This window comes from Marmota flaviventris, chromosome 4, assembly GCF_047511675.1.
Source record: "Marmota flaviventris isolate mMarFla1 chromosome 4, mMarFla1.hap1, whole genome shotgun sequence".
In the NCBI taxonomy this organism is placed as follows: Eukaryota; Metazoa; Chordata; class Mammalia; order Rodentia; family Sciuridae; genus Marmota; species Marmota flaviventris.
The window spans coordinates 248,030-270,433 of NC_092501.1; the positions used below are offsets into that span (position 1 = coordinate 248,030).

At 36.1% G+C, this 22,404-nt stretch overlaps 1 long non-coding RNA gene across 1 annotated transcript in view; it reads left to right on the top strand.

Annotated features, from left to right (window-relative positions):
* Positions 1-22,404, top strand: part of LOC139705394 (uncharacterized) — an 88,895-nt gene that overhangs the window by 4,676 nt on the left and 61,815 nt on the right. Inside the window, exons 2-3 of the long non-coding RNA XR_011707261.1 lie at positions 7,016-7,129; positions 7,864-7,953. This is a non-coding gene — a long non-coding RNA (uncharacterized lncRNA). The remainder of the gene's footprint in view (positions 1-7,015; positions 7,130-7,863; positions 7,954-22,404) is intronic.

The following is a 22,404-nucleotide window of genomic DNA, read 5'->3' on the forward strand; positions in this document are numbered from 1 at the left end:
TTTAGGGCAACTTGTGTAATTTGTCAGGCCCAATGCAAAATGAAAACTTAGAGTCCCTGTCTAAAAGCAGGTGACCTGTGCCATTGACAGCATGCCACAGAAATCTATTTCTTTCTTCTGTGATCTCTTTACATGTCATAGTACACTTTATGTGTATTTTAGTTGTCCTTCTTATTACAGCATTTTAAATTATTAGCAAGACTTCTAACATTTATCGTTAAGTATGACATATCAATTCTAAATGCAAACTTACAAGTAAGTCATATTGTAGCGCTTGCACATCCATGTTGTGTTCATTAATGCCAAAGCAGTGAATATGTTACACAGAACAGTGTAATAGTTTTTACTACACTTTGATAACTGTGGACAGTTTCTCCAACTGATTTGTAAATGAGTTTGAAAGAACTGGAAGAAAAGTGACTGTGGATCACCCTGCTTTACCTTTCCCTTCACATCCTCAGCTGGAGAGGTGGGTTAACACACAGAAGTATCTTGAGTGACAAAGCTGTCTTCTTTCTGTATTTTAATCTAATTCTGGTTGGACGTTAATGTGTGGCCTCCCTGGGTTTCATCACCCTCCCTTTTTTTACTTATTTGTGGTTAGAACATGGTCATGTTTTACCGAACTCTCTCATAGCTCCCATATTTCCTTGGCCCACTGGACTTCTGTGATTATGGGAATGAAAACTCAATGTGCATGAGGTGGCCAAATGCAGTACACCTGCAGGTTACATTTATGTGCTGGGTTCATACCAGTAGTCCATTGCCTTCTTGGAATTTACTTATGAAAAATAAGTAGTAAGATAAAAATCAATAAAAATTATGATAGCAACAGCAGAATATTTATTCAAGGACAGGTCCACTTTGAGCAGAAATCCTGACTGTGTAGGAAGAGCATCTTGGGGCTAGTCCACCTTTCCCTACCTTCTGCCTCCTCCTCTCTCTCTCCATCATCCTTCTCTCCCTTCATCCCTTCCTTCCTTCCTCCCTTGCACAATAGTAAGAATACTAAGTAGGATATATGTACTCTGAAAACATAAGTGAATATTATAGTATTGTAAAGCTTTAAGTACAGAATTATTCTGCAAATATCTAGAAGTTGTTTATCTTATACAATTGAAATTTTATATCCATTGAAGATTCAGCACCCCATTTTACCCTAGCCACATTTCTTTGCAAACAACATTCTACTCTCTGTTTACATTTTTTTTTTTGACACTAGGATTGAACCCACAGCATTTAATCACTGAGCCACATCCCCAGATTAATTTTTTTTTTTTTTAAATTTAGAGACAGGGTCTCACTCAGTTGCTTAGGGCCTGGCTAATTTGATGAGGCTGGTTTTTAACTTCTGATCCTCCCACTTGAGCTTCTCAAACCACTGGTATCCAAGATATGTCCCACTGTGTCCAGCTTGTTCACTGTTTTTTCCTCAAGTTTTTTTATTGTAATAGAGACATAGGGATTTTTTGTGTGTATTTTACACTTTATACTATTCTCAGGTGATGTGTAAGAAATTTATCTCATTCCAACAGTTGAATCTTTTCCCTGTTCATGCTTTACTGTGCTGTGCAGAAGCTTTTGGTTTAATGAAATTATACCTGTCTGTTTATGGATCCTGTCCCCTGTTCTTTTACTGTCATAGCCAAAGGACCATTTCCTAAAGCAATGTTGTTAAGTGTTTCTTCTGTGTTTTCCTTTTATATTTTGCTTACAAACTTATGCTCTTCTTTCTTTTTTTTCTATTTTAGATTGAAAAATATCAACTTCAACTGCTTGTGTGGTATAGCATGATACTTTAATACATGTAACACTGTGTACTGATCAACTCACAGCAAAAATCATATTCGTCACCTTAGTAGGATGGGAAGAGATTGGTAAATGGGACCCCAGTATTTTATTCCAAGAATTTTACAGATTCATATCTCACTGTTACATTTTTTCCTCTTTGAGTTGATGTTTTGATATGGTGTAAGATAGGTTTTGGTTTTCTTTCTTCCACATGTTGATAGTGAGTGTCCTCAGCACCATCTGTTAAAGAGACTATCCTTTATCCATTCTGTGTTATTGGCCCTCTTCTCAAAGATGAGTGTGAAGTGAATGTGTGGGCTTATCCTTCTTCTCTTTACTGTGCATTGGTCTGTATATTGCCTTCTATTTCAGTAAAACGGTGTTTTAATTCTTATAGTTTGTAATTTGTTTGATTCTATCTTTTTTGCATTTGTTACAATTAGCTATACATAACAGTATAATTGACACAGCATATATAAATGAAGTATAACTTCACATTTTTCTTGTTGTACATGATGTAGAATTGCACCAGTCATGTAATTGTATAAGCATGCAGGGTAATAATATCTGATCCATTTCATTATCCTTCAAAACCTCATACTTCTTTACCTCCCTTCACTTCCCTCTCTCTAATCCAAAGTGCATTTATTCTTCTCTAGTGCCTTCCATTGTGAATTAGCATCTGCACATGAGATAAAATATTAAGCCTTTGGAAGTTTGCTATTGGTTTATGTACCTTAGCATGGTATTCTCAAGTTCCATCCATTTGCCGGCAAGTGGCATAATTTTATTCTTTTTAGGGTTAAGTAATATTACACACACACACACACACACACACACACACACACACACACATATATATAACATTTTATTTATCCATTCATCTGTTGAAGGGTACCTAGGTTGTTTCCATACTTTAGCTATTGTGAATTTACCTACTCTACATTGACGTGGCCGCCAGAAATGCATGAGTGTACCTTTTCTCCCACATCCTCATGAACACTATTATTGCTTGTATTCTTGATAATTGCCACTATGGCTGTAGTGAAATTAAATATGGAAATAGCTTTGATTTGCATTTCTCTAATTGCTAAAGATGATGGTCTTTTTTTAAAATATATGTTTGTTGATCAATTGTATTTCTTCTTCTGTGAAGTGTCTGTTCAGTTCCTTAGTCCATTTATTGATGGGTTATGTCTCTCTCTCTCTCTCTCTCTCTCTTTTTTTTTTTTTTTTTTTGGCATTAAGTTTGTTGAGTTCTTTACATATCTTGGAGTTACTGCTCTATATGTGTGTTGTAAAGATTTATTTTCCCATTCTGTAGTCTCTCTTTTCATGTTATAGATTGTTTCCTTTGTGGAGAATCTTTGTGGAGAATAAGCTTCTTAGTTTGAATCCATCCCATTAATTGATTCCTAATTTTACTGTTTGTGTTTAGGAGTCTTGTTCAAGAAGTCAAGTCCTAATGATGAGGATGTGGATCTTCTTTTTCTTTCTGTTAGGCACAGGGTCTCCATTCTCATGTCTAGGTCTTTGATATATATTGAATTGATTTTTGAGCACAGTGAGAGATAGAGGTTTAATTTTATCTTTCTACACATGGATTTTCAGTTTTCCCAGTACCAATTATTGAAGAGGCTATCTTTTCTTCAATTTATGTTTTGGGCACCTTTTTCTAGTAGGAGATTGGTCTACATGTCTTTTGGTATCTTTTTTTTTTTTTTTTTTTTTTTTTTACTATTTCTCTGTAGTATAGTTTAAGGTCTAGTATTGTGATGCTTACTGATTCACTCATTTCAAAAGAAAAATAGATACAACTTTTTTTTGTTTTAACATATCTCTCTACTTTTAATGTTTTTGCACATTTCTATGGTATGTTAATTACTATGACTTTAACATAAATTTAATATACTCCTTGTTTCTCATAGAAAATGAAAATAGATCAATGTGAAATACTTTTGAGTATGAATAATTCTGTCATTTTTATATGTCCAAATCTGAGAAACTAGAGAAATGACCAGTTATTACAGTATGGGATACCTGTGGGCTCTGGAAGTAGGGAGCTTGGACTTTTCTTCACCGTTGACCACGATATTTTTTCATCATGACCATGTAATGTGTACTACCTATTTTCACATTTTTTTCTATGATGAAAAATTTAAACATATATTGTTGATCCTTGATTTTCTAGGTTCAACTCCAAGCCCTTGTAAGTGATGTTCTTCTCTAGTATGTGCCTTCATGTCCCCTATACTCAAATTCTCCAGCCTGTGAGGTGGGTTTCTCTCAGCTACCCATTCAATGGGACATCTAATACCAAAGAAATGAGGAAATTCATCTTTCTTAATGTGGCCAGATACCAAATATCAGTTTTTATTTTCAGGAAGGCAATAAAAATGAGGACTCTCAAACCCTGAGGTACTGGCAAAATGTATCGTCCTAAGATTGGAGCAGCCAATTCCAAAACTAGTTTGTGCCAGTGTTTGTAACAAAGAAGAAAGTGAAAATGTAAAAGACCTTCACTGTTGCAGCCCCTCTGGATGTCCCTGAAGCCCCATAAGGCCTGTCACCAATGACACCACATCTCATGACCCTAGTAAAGGCCATGGCTGCTAAGTTAAAAACTATGTCTCTTGTCTCATTCCAAAGTAAATTAGTCAACTAAAGCTAATTTCAAGATACAAATATTATATTTTTATTTTTAATATTTATATTAAAGTAAAAAATTAAATCTACATTAGTAAAAATTAAATTTCTATTCACTATAATCCCTCTCCAACTCATTAATGTTAGACTTAACATAGCCAATAGATGACTTTTGTCAAAACTCAGGAACAAATAAAGATGTTAAATTATTATTATTATTATTATTATTATTTAAATACTTGTACTATTGTCTATAAATTAAGCTAAATACTATTGCTCTTTTCAATTTATTAAATAAAAAAGGGGGAAAACAAGACCCCATAGGCACACTTAGATATTAGAAAATTTTTTCTTAATTGTGACACTGAGAGTCTTACTGCTACTAAACATGATTCAGTAAATTAAATCAGATTTCAAAGGAGACTTTAAACTTGTTGTCATAATAATTACTGAAAAACCTGGCACAGGAAGGTAAATTTCCAGCTGCAAAATTTACAGCATTGCAGCTTCATGAGTTTGCAAAGTAAGTAAAAATTATGGGGGGGAAACTTCTCTGACCCAATTTCTCAGGACCATTTTTAATGTACACTGCGGTGTGTACTGGAAAGTCCACCCATAAATAATTTGACTTAAACTATACTTCCAAGATCCTTCATAGTAAGATAAATGCTGATGGAAGGGTTGAAACTAAGTTAAATCCTAGATTAATTGTACTGACTATAATGGTCAATTTTACCTATGTTTATCATATGGTAAAATGTCTGTCTGGAAGTACCTTTTGAGGAAAAGAAAGCATATAAGAAACCTAAACCAGCCCATCAGGCTAGTTCTTAAAGATTAATACTATATTTGCTTATTTGGACAATAGTCAGAAAGATTATTAAAATAAATTTTGTTCCTATACAGGCCAGTTATTTACATAAAATATCCACCAATGTAATATTGCTCAAAACATTCTACAATAAAAATTGACACCTTTCATAAATGGATGGATTGTGAAAATGCCTTGCCAGTATAACAAAAGCTGCCTAGAAATAGTGTGTATATTTTAGACTGGTCTCCCAGAATAGACAAAGGTAATTATTTAAAGATGCCATTACACTTAGAGGTTTATTGGTATTACCCTAACTTTCAGTGAGATGGCACTCAGAAGGATGTTTAAATTCTTGACTTCTGCCTTCAGATTTTTACATTTACTAAAAAACCTAAGAGACCCCTTAAACATGAGAAATAAAACTTTTCTCATTTTATTACTAGTTATTGTCAGCTAATATTTCAGAGCTTTAATGTGCTGAAGTTACCGTTCAGGCTTCAAAACAGGTTCATGCCAATTAACCAGACCTAAACAAAGTCTTGATCTCATGATCCTGGAAGTTACTACATTAAATATGACTCTTTGCTTCTACAATCACAGCCTTTGTGGCTACGTGTCAAACTTACAACATATGAATCCTCTTCATAATTTGACTTAAATTGTACTTCCAAGATCCTTCATAGGAAGATAAGTGCCGGCTCTGGTGCGGGGAGTGGGCTTCGCTTTGGGGTCGCAAGGCCTCATCTCTCCGCTGAGGCCGGTTGCCGCGCGGGGTTGGTGGCCAACGGCACTGCAGCTGCAGGCCCCCTCCCGCCCCCATCACTGCCTGCGGGGCTCAGGCCTGGCGGGTCCTGCCGGCGCGAGCTTCCTCCCCGCGGCCCCTGTCCTGCCGCCCGCCCGCCCGCCCGTGCGCACCTCGGCCTACCCTCCCACGGGGAGCCGCCTGCGGGGGGCGGGGGGCTGCCCTCCAGCTGCGAACTTTGCTGCTGAACATGGATGAGTGTGATCGGCGCTTTCGGGAGGTGCTGCCGCAGCTGCGGGAAGGAGCGCCCCCAGGCGGGCGGTGTCGGCGACAGCCACTTTGTCAAGCTGTAGCGGCTGCTGCTACCCTGACTGGGCTTCACCTGCCGCCTCGCTTTCTCTTTTTGCCGCGTGCTGGCCTATGGGCCTGCAGCTGTGGACAGGGCAGTCCTGCAGTCGGGAAGGCGAACTCGGGGTGCATCCGCCTCGGCCGACTTGCCCGCGGCCTGGGCACTGCCGCCGCAAAGGCTTAGGCGCAGGGTGCAGCGCTATTGGGACCGCTGCGCCCCAGCGAGCCAGGAAGGAGGAGGGGTACCTTTTTGTGCAGTGTCCAGAATCCCCTCTGGAATCCCGCAGCCCCCTCCCTTCAAGAGATCCGGCCGCTGGACCCTGGGCGGGGGAGGACGAGGACAATTCCTGTTTTGAGATTTTTAGGAATTTTGATAGCCAACAGGATTTTAATTTTAGTTTAACCCAAGCGTCCACCAGTCTGCAGTGCAGGAAAAAGGGACGGGCTGTTTCTCTGTGGCAGGATTTGCCAGCTTCTAAAAGATGGGGTTTGCTGAGGTTCCCTGAGGCCATTTTTCCACCTTCAGCCAGGAGAACTTTTTACACCCTTCGAAGTACAGCAGAAAAGCATAGAGGCCACTAGGCCTTGAGAAATGACTGCCATTTTGAAGAGAAGAGTCATCTTCTTAACTTATCTTATTAGCTCAGATTGATTACTGTGATTTTGGATTCCAGGTTGATGCTGGCCCAGGATGGATCAGACCTGTGAACTATCTAGAAGAATTTGTCTGCTACCCTTTTCCAGTCCAGTGAATTTAGATGCCCCTGCAGACAAGGACAGCTGTTTCGGTAATGGTCAATCCAATTTTTCTGAGCCACTTAATGGGTGTACTGTGCAGTTGTAGGCTGCCAGTGGAACATCCCAAAATGCTTATGGACAAGATTCTCCATCTTGTTACATTCTACTGCGGAGACTACAGGATTTGGCCTCCATGATCAATGTAGAATATTTAAATGGGTCTGCTGATGGATCAGAATCCTTTCAAGACCCTGAGGAAAGTGATTCAAGAGTTCAGTCGCCAATTGTTTGCACTTCCTTGAGTCCTGGTGGTCCAACAGCACTTGTTAAGAAACAGGAACCCTCTTGTAATAACTCCCCTGAACTCCAGTTAAAAGTAACAAAGATGATCAAGGATGGCTTTCTGCACTTTGAGAATTTTACTTGTGTGGACGATGTAGATTCTGAAATGGACCCAGAACAGCCAGTCACAGAGGATGAGAGTATAGAAGACATCTTTGAGGAAACTCAGACAAATGCCACCTGCAATTATGAGCCTAAATCAGAGAATGGTGTAGAAATGGCCATGGGAAGTGAACAAGACAGCACGACAGAGAGTAGACACAGTGCAGTCAAATTGTCATTCTTGCCATTAGCTCCTCAAACTGAAACACAGAAAAATAAGCAAAGAAGTGAAGTGGATGGCAGCAATGAAAAAACAGCCCCTCTCCCAGCCCCCTTTTCACTAGGAGATACAAAAGTTACCATAGAAGAGCCATTAAACTCAATAAATTTATCTTTTCAGGATGATCCAGACTCCAGTACCAGTACATTAGGAAACATGCTAGAATTACCTGCAACGTCATCATCATCTACTTCACAGGAATTGCCATTTGTAAGCAGTTTTGGTACAAATTAAATATATACATGAATGTATATACACAGGCCACTTAAAGAGAAGCTTAAAACTAATTTGTTTTTGGTTATCAGTTCACAGTTGAAAGCTAATTATAAGCTTTAATGGGGGAAATTTTACTTTGATTTTAAAATTTGTGTCTTATGAGTGGTTCCTTTTGGCTTTTCCAATAAATCTCCATTGAGGATTGACTAAATGTTAAATTTATAAGGGCATTTGATTGAGTTCAAATTTAAGTTTTCAAGATGTAGGAATACATTTTATTATCTCTTACAAAAAACAAAAACTTGGTATTGCTAGTATCATGAATGTAGGTGAACCAGTTCCTTACTTCAGAGTCCTGTTTCCACATAAGGCATGGCTTGGTTTTTTTTTGGTCAGTGGGTGACTTGCTGTAGGTTGAAGTACATTTTAAGTACAGATTGAAAATGGCTAAGAAGAAAAAGGTTTCCTGGATATCAGTCAACTTAAATGAGGTTGATTTTTCTGAACTCCTTGTGAAGGTATAGGACGTCCTAGGCTTTTGATGGTTGCCACCATCAGGGTAGGCTCTTTAGTCTTTCCTGATTTTAAAATTTGAAGCATATTTATATGTGTGTGTATGTGTATGGAAATGGAGAAGAACTCACTTGAGTTTTTCAGTATTGTAATACTGTTAAAGGGTGGTAAATGATAAGGTTATTATTTATTAGAAATTAATGTAAAATTTCTTGACCTCTTTATTTAACTAAATGATCAGTTGACTTCTCTTAGCCTTGGTTTCATCACTTCTAAAATCCAAAAGTACTTTGATTTCTAAGATTCCTGCTCCTTTCAGCTTTAAATATGATTTTGTTTCTCTCTAAATATCACATTGTCGTGGTCAGAGGTAGTGTCACCAAGAAGATATTTTTTCTTAATTTTTTTTTTGCCAACAAATCCCTCATAATATGAAGATTTTATAAAAAGGATTTTGATAATATGTAATGATTGCTTTGAGTGCCTTAAACATTCACTGTAGCACACATCCCTGTTGTTCTTTATAGTTACAGAGGGAGAATGTGGGTATGTTGAGTTTGTTTCTGTTGATTCATATCTTAAACTTATTTAAATATACTTTAATAATCTGGTTTTTAGTTTGGAAGTTGCAAATTTAAAAAATATTACTGTGGTGGTTATCATGAGTTTGTATTGTCCCAGACACATTGAGGTGGATAGGGTGTTTTGAAAACCTTCCAGTGGGGGTTGACGATGGTGGCAGCACAGGCCTGTAATCCCAGCAGCCCAGGAGGCTGAGGCAGGAGAATCTCAAGTTTGAGAACAATCTCAGCAACTCAGCAAGGCCCTGTCTCAATGATAGAAAAAGTTGGGGAAAAAAGTTCAGTGGAAAATAGACCTGGGTTCAATCCCCGGTACAACAAAACAAAACAAAGCAAAACTCCGACAGCTGATGAGAAAGATCACTCTGACAGCTGATGAGACAGATCTTTTTTTTTTTTTTTTTTTTTTGGTATCAAGGATTGAACACAGGGATGCTTAACCACTGAGCCATATCCCCAGCTTGTTTTATTTTTTTATTTTGAGACAGGGTCTTGCTAAATTGCTGAGGCTGGTTTTGAACTTGTGATCCTCCTGCCTCAGCCTCTAGAGTGGCTGGGATTACAGGCCTTTGCCATTATTCCTGGAGAGACAAATCTTTTGCTTGGGTTCATGTTGGAATTTATTGTAGGCTGGGCACAGTGGTACATGCCTGTAATCCCAGTTATTTGGTAGGCTGAGGCAGGAAGATTGAAGTCTGAAGATGAGCCTGGACAATTTAGTAACACTCTGTCTCAGAATTAAAAAAAAAAAAAAAAAAAAAAGGCTAGGGCTAGGCTGGGCTCAATGCTCCTGTAATTGTAGTGGCCAGACGGGAGGCTGAGACTGGAGGAATAGGAATTCAAAGCCTCAGCAAAAGCAACTCAGTGAGAACCTATTTCTAAATAAAATACAGAATAGGGCTGAAGATGCTGCTCAGTGGGTAAGTGCCCCTCAATTGTTCCATCGCCATACCAAAAAAAAAAGGGGGGGGGGGGCTAGGAATGTAGCTGAACACCCCTGGGTTCAATCTGTACTGCCACAATGGAAAAAAAAAAAAAGAGAGAAAACTTTATTGTACATGTATGTAGTTTTGTCTTTGTTTTCACATAAATTTTAGATTGAGGATGGAGATAAAGGTATTATTGAAAGCATACAAGCATAAATGTAAACCTGTCTGATTCTCATTAAACAGAAGTTAATTGAGTACTGGTCCTTTTTTTTTTAATATTTAGTTTTTAGTTGTAGCTGGACACAATACCTTTATTTATTTTTATGTGGTGCTGAGGATTGAACCCAGGGCCTTGCAGGTGCTGGGCAAGCGCACTACCACTGAGCCATAACCTCAGCCCCTGAGTATTGGTTTCATTTGAGAAAACTGAGAATCATGGAGCCTATAGATAGTATGCTATGGTCTGTAACATGGTAGTTGACAAATTTGTTTAAATGTAGAAATTTTTTTTTCAGGGAGAAAATCAAGAGACTACAAGTTCCTGATTTATTCATTTAGATCTTTGGTTCGAGCTTCTGGTTGAAATTTGTTGCTTTATTTTCGCCATTTATTTGTTTATTTATGGTACTGGGGATTTAACCTAAGGTCAGTTTACCACTGGGCCACATCCCTAGCCCTTTTTTCAGATTTTTTTTTTTTTTTTTTTTTTTGGTCCTGAGGATTGAACCCAGGGGTGCTTAACCACTTAGTCACATCCCCAGCCCTTTTTTATATTTTACTTAGAGACAGGGCCTCACTGAGTTGCTGATGCTGACTTTGAACTTTTGCTCCTCCTGCTTCAGCCTCTTGAGCTGCTGGGATTACAGGGGTGCACCACTGTGTCTGGCTCATTCCTAGCCCTAATTTGTTTTTTTTTTTTTTTTTTTTTGGTGGTGCTGGAGATTTAACCCAGGGCCTTGTGCATGCAAGGCAGGCACTTAACTAACCGAGCTATATCCCCAGCCCAGCTCTAACCCTTTTTATGTTTTATGTATTTGTTTTTTAAACAATATTTTTTTCAGGCATCTGAGAAATTTTCCCTGGGATTCTAGTCTTCTCCCCCAAACCTGTCAGTAACCAGTTCACCTTCAGCTGTCAACCCCTTGTAGCTGGGGAGGCCAGGAAAGGGTTTCTGCAGGGCAGTGATGTGCACAGTTTAGCCAGCCTGTAAAGTTAGCTCAAATGAAGAGGATCAGGAGGCATGTGGTGCAGGGGTGGAGAGTCTGCCATGGACATGATACCTTTGCTTAACTCATTTATATGTGGCACTGAGGATCAAACAGTGCTAGGCCAGCGCTCCACCACTGAGCTACAATCCCAGCCCTATGTTTATTTTGAGACAGGGTCTTGCTAAATTGCTTAGGGCCTTGCTAAGTTGTTGAGGCTGGTCTTGAACCTTATGATCCTCCTGTCTCAGCCTCTAGAGCTGCTGGAATTATTGGTGTGTGCCACTGTGCCCGTTGACATGGATTTTAAACTGAGGACTTAAAAGTGAAGTCAACCTCAGAATGCAAATTTGGCTAAACAATATAATTTGGGAAAGATGTAATTAAAAATAGTTCTTCTATGTAGCCTTACAGTTTTTTTTTTGTTGTTGTTGTTGTTGTTGTTTTTTTGTACTAGGGATTGAACCCAGGGACAGTTAACCACTGAGCCATATTCCCAGCCCTTTTTATTTATTTATTTATTAAATCTTATTTATTTATTTATTTTCTGTCTTTATTTCACTTATTTATTTTTATGTGATGCTGAGGATTGATCCAGGGTCTCGCACATTCGAGGCGAGTGCTCCATCGCTGAGCCACCACCCCAGCCCTTTATTTTTGTTTTGAGACAGAGTCACACTAAGTTTCTTAAGTCCTCGATAAGTTACTGAAGCTGGCTTTGTTGTGATCCTCCTGCCTCAGCCTCCCAAGTTATTGGGATTATGCCCAGCTGTCACCATATGCTACTGACATTTGAATTCACTTTTTTTTTTTCTGTGGTGCTGGGGATTGAACCCATGGCTTTGTACATTCAAGTTAAGTACTCTAAAACTCAGCTATATTCCCAGCCCCCTGTACTGTTCACATTCTAAGTTCATTGATACCACAGGTATGGAGCCTATGCTCAGGGATAGGAATTTTGAAAATCCTTAGCAATATTGTCTTTTATTCTGTTTGTAATATTATAAAATTCTTTCTCTAGACAGTGGGAAGGAGTAGTTATTATGGTTGTAAACCCAGTCTAGAATTAGAAAGATACATCAATCAAGAAAATCTGTAAGCATACCGTTTGCATCCTGTCACAAAGGAGCAGCCTCTTCACTTTACTCTCTGGTGTTCTTCAAGTTTTGTTTAGTGGTGCTAGGATTAGACCCAAGGTCTTTTGCATGCCAGGCAGACTCTCTATCACTGCACTATATGCCTCCTGATCCTCTTCATTTATTTTCTGGGTACAGTGATATAAAATGATTGTCATTACGATTTATTTTTTGGGTACCAGGGATTGAATTCAGGGGTACTCGACCACTGAGCCACATCCCCAGCCTCATTTTGTACTTTATTTAGAGACAGGTTCTTATTGAGTTGCTTAGCACCTCGCTTTTGCTGAGGCTAGCTTTGAATTCGTGATTCTTCTGCCTCAGCCTCCTGGGCTGCTGGGATTATAGGCGCGTGCCACTGTATCTGGCTCTCATTATAGTTTATAATCCTGACCTTGTTCTTATATTTAATCTTCTAATTCCTCCCAGTATACCAAGGCTTTGTGCATAGTATGTGTAGATAATATCTTGAAGAAGAATTGACCCCAGAGCTACAGCTTCTTGTTTATTAACTACTTTGGTCTATATTGTTTCATTGGGTCTTTATAGTCTTGTGTGTCATAAGATAGGCAGAATGGTGCACACCTGCAATCCAAGCAGTGCAGAAGGCTGAGGTAGGAGGATGGCAAGTTTTTATTTATTTATTTATTTTTTTGGTACCTATGATTGAACTTAGGGGTACTTAACCACTGAGCCACATCCCCAGCCCTTTTTTGTATTTTATTTAGAGATAGATAGGGTCTTGCTGAGTTGTTTGGGAACAGCTTGGAAGGCCTTGCTAAACTGATGAGGCTGGCTTTGAACTTTCGGTTCTCTTGCCTGAGCCTCTCAAGTCTCTGGGATTATAGGTGTGCGCCATGCCAACCCCATCTTTCTTTTCTGAGAAGAAAATTGATCTCTCCATATCTCTGTTGATCTGCTCTCTGACATTCTTTTTAAAGATTTTGTTTTATAATTACTCTTTTCCTCTAAGATCTATGTTCTCATTCTCTCCATTACGTTACCGTTTCCTGGGAAAATAAGGAACATTTAAAGGAATCTTACCCTGTCTTATAACTCATGAAGTTATTGTGCCCATTTATAGGTGATGTTCTCAAAACAGGCATCTATTTTATTTATCCCTAATGTTCTTGTTTTGCTTTTGTATCCTCCACTTTGCTGAAACTGTTTTTTAATAAATCATAAATGACATTTAAAAAAAGCCAGGATGTATTATTTGTGATACTGATTATTTTATGTTCCACAGGATATTTTGCTCTCACCGTTTAAAATTTCAGAAAATGAATTCAAGAATGATTTAAAAGACACTAAACACTACACAATAAGGAGTATAGGAATCCCTTAATACACATGTGACACTCTAGGACGTGTTAAAGATGAAAAACGTTCTATGTGGACATACTGAATTTATGTCTTGACTCTCAATTTTTTTATCTACACAGTAACAACACACTTTAGAGAACATTCAAGCAAAAATTCAAAACATTATATGCATTCATCAGAAGCCCAAGCACATATGCTTTTTTGGCCTTTTCTAATTTTTACTATTTTTACACACTTCATTTTTCCTGATCTTAAAAATATCTACTTTTCAGAATCTGTTATTTCTCATTTGCAGAAAGAACAAAATTACGAAGAAAGAGACACAAGAAAGCTACTTTCTATATTCCTTACTTTGACCATATTACATTTGATGATATTAACATTGGTGGGAATTTCACAGGGCTACAATTTAGAAACAAAAAACAAGACCACCAAACAGACACAAATACATTCACTCAGCACAAAGTAAAAAAAACATGAACCAGCAAATCCCCTCTTCTCACTTAAGTAGAAGACACAAGCAATACAGAAATCTGCCAGTCTTCAAAAACAAAAACATATCGGATTAGGAAATTTGTCAGAATCAGCCATATACTTTTGAACACTTCAAATAATAAAATATATTCAAATTTATTTTAGAACGAAATATTTTATAAAGAATAAGGACTGAGAAGTTATTTAAAGGATAGAATACTTTCTAAAGTCACACAAATAGGTCACATTGTCAGTAAGCAACAGTTAAGAAAAAAATCAAAATAAAATAATAAAGAATTTGCCTGACCATGCTTTTACTGTTTATAACGACAGTGTTGGCATCTTTCAATTATAATTTGCAAATATGTACACATCCTGAACAAACACTTTCTATATTTGATACTACCACTTTAGCAGAATTCACTTTTGTCTCATAGTCAATTCAACTTGCAAAAAATCCATGGACATTCCTAATGCTTCTAAAGGAAATAATCAGAAATATAATGTCTTAAAATAATAGAAACTCATTCTTTTATACTTATGGATGTTTTCATTATCATGACACAGGATCATTCTAGCCTTATTCTAGCCTTAGTTAATTGGTAGATATATAGAATGTACAACAAAGAGTAGGTCCTACAGAGTCAATAAGAAAGAAGCTGGATAAAGTGAAAATGAATGATAGTTTTTTTTCTCAGCCCATATAAGGACTGATTTTCTTTGGTGAATAACTAATATAGCCCTAAGCACATGGTAGACTGCAAGAGACACATCCTAACAATTTTGATTGTGCCCTGAAAAAAAATTGTAATTTGGTAAAATTAAACCAGAATTTTTGAACCAAGCCAAATGTATATGTGTGGGTAATGAATAAAATTGTTAAACACTTGAGTCTGCACATAATGTCTATTCTTTTACATGTTTTTCTTAAGAAACCTCAAAACAAGTGTCAAAGAAGATAATAGATAATCCTGGAAATGTTTCTCACATGATATTAGGTGTTTTTTTTTTTTGTGGTACTAAGGACATATATTCTACATATTCAGTTTTATATGTTGCTTTAAATATTTACAAAGAAAGTAGATGATCATGCATTTCTATTGTCTTTAATAGTTTAGTTTTAACTTTTACTTGTCTGTTTTCTTGCTCTACATTTCTGGACCAGCAATTATAAATAGTTGGAATTATGTTGCTGTTGTTTTTCTGTTCATTAGTTTTGCTAGGCTGAACTTCCATCGATCTCCTCATGCTGTTATGCTAAGAGTCCCTCAAAAACTCATATTTTTAATGAATGTATAATGAGAGAATTATGAGCTATGCTTCTAATGGACACATTGTAGAAACACATTAACTACTAAGCAGAAATAAATAGAAACAACTCACAATCATCTATGAATAAGTAACAGTACTGTGTCCTTTATAGGCTTATCAGATGTTATGATGACCTGGATAAATGGAATTTAACATGTACTTTTTTCATTGGTCTACTTATCATAAAATGACAAATTTTTGAGTACAAACACTGAAAAGAGCAGCTAAAATTAACTACATTAGGGTTACGTAAAATTAGGGATACATGGGCTTGTTATTTTTAGTTACAACATAGCTACAAAAATATTAAATTTTGTAAAATACTGTCAAGGACATGATGCTAACATAATGATATTTTATATATATATATATATATATATATATATATATATATATATATATATATATATATAAAATACTGAAATTTCATAGAGAAACATTACACAGAAAAATTGTTACCACAATAAATAGATATATACTTAATGGAAATATAATTATCTAAGTATAGTATACTTGTATATTCAAGTTTTTCATAATATCAAATTAAAAGATGCAAGATATAGCTGTGCAAGGTGGCACACCTATGATCCCAGCAGCTTGGGAGGGTGAGGCTGGAGGATTACACATTCAAAGCCAGCTTGAGCAACAAAAAAGAACTAAGCTACTCGGTGAGACCCTGTCTCTAAACAAAATACACTATAGGCCTGGAGATAACACTCAGTAATCCAGTACCCCTGAGTTTAATTCCCAGTTACCCTCATCAAAAATAGTCAAAGACTTTTATGGGAAACTTTAAGACAGTAATATCTATAATCTAAAAAAATAGAGAATGGAACCATAAAATTGGCCAAATCCCATTTACTCAATGCAATAGATGATAGACAAACAGCCAACAAATTGACCAGGTTTAAACTGAATAGATTAAAAAACTAAAAATTATCAGCCAGTCTCCAAAATATAAACCAGGATTAATCAGGAAATGTATAATAGTAGAAAAACCTTTTCTGTAAAAATTAGTGTTCTTAGTTTAAATAATAAAATGTATCCTCATTAAGTTCATAAGGAAATCATTGTTAAGGTAGATGTTACCGGAAATAATTGAAAGCAAAGGGAATATTTTTGTGTCTTACATGAACAAAATAGTTCCTCAAAGAACAGCAATAGTCTACATCACAAAGAAGCTGATACTGATGAAAGAATCATAAGTATACTTACATATCACTCAGAAATTAAAAGCTGCCTGATCGAGCTGTTGCTGACAATCAGAAAAGTCAGTGAACTTTTAATCATGTTTTAGAGCAGCTTGTTTCAATGTACTGATAATTACTACTTAATGCTGATCACATTATCGTGATGGAAATTTGATCACATAGGTTTAAATTGCAATAATATCTGACTTACAATAGCTAAAAAGGATCAGACACTTATTGGAATAAAATAACCAGAAATGATTCTCTTATGGTTATGGATAACTTAAATAAAAGACTTTCAGTGTGAGTGACTGTGATTGGACTCATATCAAATTGATGGAATGGCCATACTATCTATAAAGGCTCTCAGAGAGAATTATTCCTTACATTTTTTTTTTTCAAATCTGATGGCCTCTGGTATTCTTTAACTTGTGACTTCAAGTGTTTCTCTTCTGTGTTGATAGAGGCCTCAAACAAAGACCATAGACAAGCCCCTCTCATAGGAAAGATGGTGGTAAATAAGCAAGGAGGAATCCTCAAACCCCACAAAGTCTAGGAGCCATATTATAGGATATGGAAGACCCCCCCCCCCTTCCCCACCAATAGGCTTGTTCTTCCAAACATTGTTTGTAAGGATGGAAAAAAATCAGTTCATTGCACAGAATGAATAAAGTGGGCATCTGCCTTTGCAGATAAGAATAAGTGGTAAAAGAGACACAAACTTGAGTTTTGGACAGAGTATTGCAACACAGCTTATTGAATCCTGAAAACAATAACAACAAAAATTCAGAGAGCGATGGCGGGGAGGGGGGGCCTGGGGTTGTGGCTCAGTGGTGGAGCACCTGCCTTGCATGTGTGAGGCACTGGGTTCAATCCTCAGCACCACATAAATAAATGAATAAATAAGTGAAATAAAGTATTATGTACAACTAAAAAAAATTTTAAAAATTCATATCCACAAAAGCTCATTTGAGAAAATCAAATTCGGATGAAGAGCTGAAAACCGAAGCTTATACATATGGAATTAATATATTTTCTTTTTACTAAATTGCTATTAAGTTTCCTACAATTATAGAGTCTTATATCACTTCACTTCCTAATATCTTTATTTTTTAAATGTTATAATTACCTTCCATGTACAATGCATGTGTGTTAGGGTCTGTAAACAAGTCAGGATGGCACCTGGCATTTTGCCAGAGGGAGTGGTTTGTGAAGTAACGCCAGCGAGCCATTAAGTGTGGAGATTCCTTATTGGTTGACTGCTGTATCTAGTTTATGTTAATTAAGATAAGCTGTGTGTAATGTATATTGTATATATTGTATATAATGTATATACCCCTCCTGTCCTACAATAAACGGCTCCCACTCCTGCTGTATCAATCTACACAAGTTGCTCGTCACCACCCCCCGCCCCCCCCCCCCCCCCCCGTCGCCCGTTATTTTGCTGCAGCCGGACTGCGGCACATGTGGCACAATAAATTCATCTTCATGTTATCTTTTTCTATATATAACTGTATATGTATGTGCATGTATTTTCCCCACATTTCCAAAATTGTGCCCTGAAAATTTCTGTAATATCACCTCCCTGAAATGCATTTTTGTCATTTCAAATCAGTACATCTACTTGTTTCTTTCAGTATAGTTGGGAAAGAGAAAAATTGCTAGCCCCCCCACCCTGTGACTAAATAAACTAGAATTAAAAATCAACATCAGTGCCTCCAGAGGACTTAATTCTCATTCACCTTTCTCATACATAGTGCTTTAATTTTTAAGCAAGCAGCTGGAATTTTATTTAAAGAGAGAGTAAAAGATTCAGAGCTGTATGTGGTGCTTTTCTGACACCACCTTACCACTGAGGTATCTGGATTTCATTGCAGTTTGGACACTGGTACATATATTTTCCTTTACTTGCCTCCATAAAAAAGACTTATAGTGAAAATATCATAGTACATAACTCTAATGCTATCTATTTGGGAGACTAAGGTAAGTGTGGGTCACTTACTGACAATGTGTCTATATTAAGGTTTTAGTGAAATGGCATTGTTTGCTTAAATCTCGAAAACCACTAAACAAGGCAATTATGTATTTTCAAAAAGTTACACAAAACATTAAAAATTTATAAACTATTAACAAACATAAGTCACAGAGTGGGAGAACTAATGACATCACAGATAGCTAAGCACTTTTAATAAAAAAGGAAATGATAGAGGCACCAAATGAAAATGAGGCAAGAGACTTGAATAACCACTTTATGTAGGAGAAATATTCAAATTCTAAACCTCTCAAAATTGTAACAAATTAGAGAAATATAAAAAAATTATACTATATTGATGAGAACATTAAACAAATGCTCATGAATTAAAGAGGGATTGTAAATTGCTGTTATTTATTAATGAAAACTATTTATTTAATATATATTTTTTAAATAAATAGTTTTCATTAATAAACTATTATATATATAAAATATATACTATATATACTATTATATATATATAAAATACTCCTCAACAAGTAGCATAGACCTATAGAAACTACTGTGATAGTGAACCATGATAGCAATATAGTTATATGGTAGCATAAGGCTAGAGCTATGTTGATTTATATGGTTGAAATCTGGGTGATAAAAGGAAAGAGGAGGTAATTTCAAAATGAAATAAACACTAAAATTTGGGAAAAATCAGTTTCTAGGGACAAGACACAATTTGATTTTTAGTACTTTCAGTTTAACTAACAGAACAATATCACATAAGTATTATATAGAAGTAATATCTGTGTAGTATATCACATATATATATGTTTTCAAGGGAAATATGTAGAACTTACCACAAAGTAAAAAACTATGAAGGACATAAAGTACTACATTATACAAACCATGTGTGTAAATAAAACTCATCATTGCAAAGATAACCATTTTATCTCATTTGATATATAGTAGTTCCCCATCAAAATTTTATTATGTTTTTCTTTCAATAAATGAAACCAAAACTTTAAAAAAAAATTTATCTGAAAAGTAAAATATGTAAAATACCCCAATCTAAATACTCTAATTTAGAGTACCAAATAAAGTATTTATTGTTATGTGGCATTAATGTATATTATGAAACTATATTGATATAATACAAACCAATAAATCATAACATGAACCAATCTGAATCTATATATGTCAATTTTTTGGTATTCTTGAAAGCAATAAAGAGGCCTATGTAATCCAACCATATAAATAGTAACTTTCAATTTGAATAGTGAAATCCGAATCTGAAGTTGGAATTTGGGACAGTTGACACAGTTTACTGGTAGAGTGTGTGTGCAGAATGTACAAAGTACTGGGTTCCAACCTTAGCAACACAATAAAATGCAGATGTTAAGTGGAATGATGTTTAAAATAAAGAAGAATATTAAAATTCTGGACTCTCCTTCCATCTATGAATATATGTGATAATAAGCTACTCATAGTATGAGTGTCTATTTGATAAAGCCATAAATAAATAAAGAGACTTAGATACATGAGAAAATTTAGAAAATATGTTTTTTCATTTAGCAAGAAAATCTGAGGTACACTTGGCATTAGTCCTGCTTGAATAAAGTACAATATTTAGGACCAATCCTCAACAGCCAGCATCACCCTCAGTAAACAAAATGTGGGATGTTACACAACTATCCAAGCCACAGAAAATGTGGTGATTTTCTATGGCCATAAAAGTTTTTGAAAGTATTCTATCAGCTGGGGTCAAGGCATAAAAATAGACAAATATCAGAGGTGTCAGTTTATCTCAAGAAGACATTTGTTGGTATATTTTTCCAACTGTTGTTGCTGCCAGATGAGCTTCTCTTGTGGGTGTAATAGATAAAAAATACAGTAAACCAGTAGTATCTTAAGTGAGATATTAGAAATTCCTGAGCCTTGCCCAAACCTGCTTTCTACAGTGATAACTCCAGGACTACCAATTGTTTCTAGAATAAGTTTATTAGTGTACTAATATGAGTGTCTCCATTTAACATATTCTTTTCAAGGTAAGTTTTCCTGAAGTCCCAAGCTCTGGAAGCAAAGGTGACAGCATGTGAAAAATTCCATAGAATGCAAACAAATTAATTTACATGATTTTTTCAACCCATTTATGGACTAAGATACCCAATTCTTGTTCAGAAAAAAAAAAAGATTAGAAATCACAGGTTATTGTTTATTCCCAAGAAATATCTACAGAAATGTCCAACACTGGCTACTTTATAAAATCTTGCCTCAGAGACTTAATGGATCAGTAAAATAGACTTCTTGCAGTTTGCACAGTGCAGTTAGAAAGGCTATAAGCAAAATCTGAGAGCCAGTGTGTGATGGGACATACCTGTAATGCCAGAGGCTCAAGAGAATCACGCAGGAAAAATTTGAGTTCAAAGACAGCCTCAGTAAATTAGCAAAGCTCTAAGCCTCTTAGGGAGATCCTGTCTGAAAATAAAACATACAAATGACTGTGGGTATGGCTCAGTGGTGAGCATTCCTAGGTTGAATTAAAAATACCAAACTAAACCAAACCAAACAAATATCTGAAAGATAATAAGGACTCCGGAGTACATAAATATGTAAAAATATTGGTGGCAATATAAACTTAATAAATATGTTTTTTAAAAAAAGTGTTAAGATTCTTCAAAAACTAAAAGTAAAAATGCCATATAATCCACTATTTCCAGTAGCAGGGCAATGTTGTACCTGCCTGTACTCCCAGTGACTTAGGGAGAATGAGACAAGAGGACCTCAAGTGAAGACTAGCCTCAGCATCTTGGCAATATTCTAAAAAACTCAGTGAGACCCTGTCTCAAATAATAAAAAAACAAACAAATAATTAAATAAAACAGAAAATAGCAGGGGATGTGGCAGAGTGCTAAAGTGCCCATGGATTAAACTCCAGTACCCCCCAAAATAAAAATAAATAATAATTCTAGGTAAAAAAATAATGTCGTATAATCCAGTAATAATAACCCTGGGTATATATTTAATAGAATTGTAATTGTTTTATCAAAGATATTACTGCACTTCCACTTTCATTGTAGCTTTATTCACAGTATCTAATGAAAGAAAACAAATAAAATGCCTTTTAGATGAAAGTTATATCAGAAGACTGCTTCCAGCTGCAGAGCACCAAACTACTCCCCTTAGAGACTGCACACTTAGAGTTAAAACGCTTTCTTAGAAGGCAATGATCAGATACTGGTATTTCCTAAATACTCCAAAAGACTGCACTATCTGTGGGCACATTGGATCAGACTGTTCTAAAACTCAGAACCAGGTAAATACGAGAGGTTGGAATGAGAACACAACACAGAAATTCTTCAAAGGAAGGTCACAACTCAAAAATTGTGATAACTGAAAAACAGAGTTGGATATGAAAACTGACTCTCTGCTTTTCTGATTTTGGGGTTATTGATTGAATTCAAAACAATATTGAAAGGTTTAAAATTTACATACAAAAGGTATTTTAAAAGTACCAGGTTATTGGCTGAGGATATAACTCAGTTGGTAGACTGTTTGCCTTGCATGCACAAGGCCCTGGGTTCAATACCCTGCACACATACACATGCAAAAAGTATCAGATTATTGACATGGCCTTTGACCTTCTAATTTATTGTGTACTTTAGCTCTTGAAATTAAACTTGCTTGGTATTTAAGTTCAAGTCCAGTCCAACTTTTATTTTTCTGCCATACTGGAAAGTTTGTAATGTTTCTGCAAGTCATTTTAATAAAGTGGTGTTTCATATATTAAAAATAAATAAATGAATAAATAAATAAAATA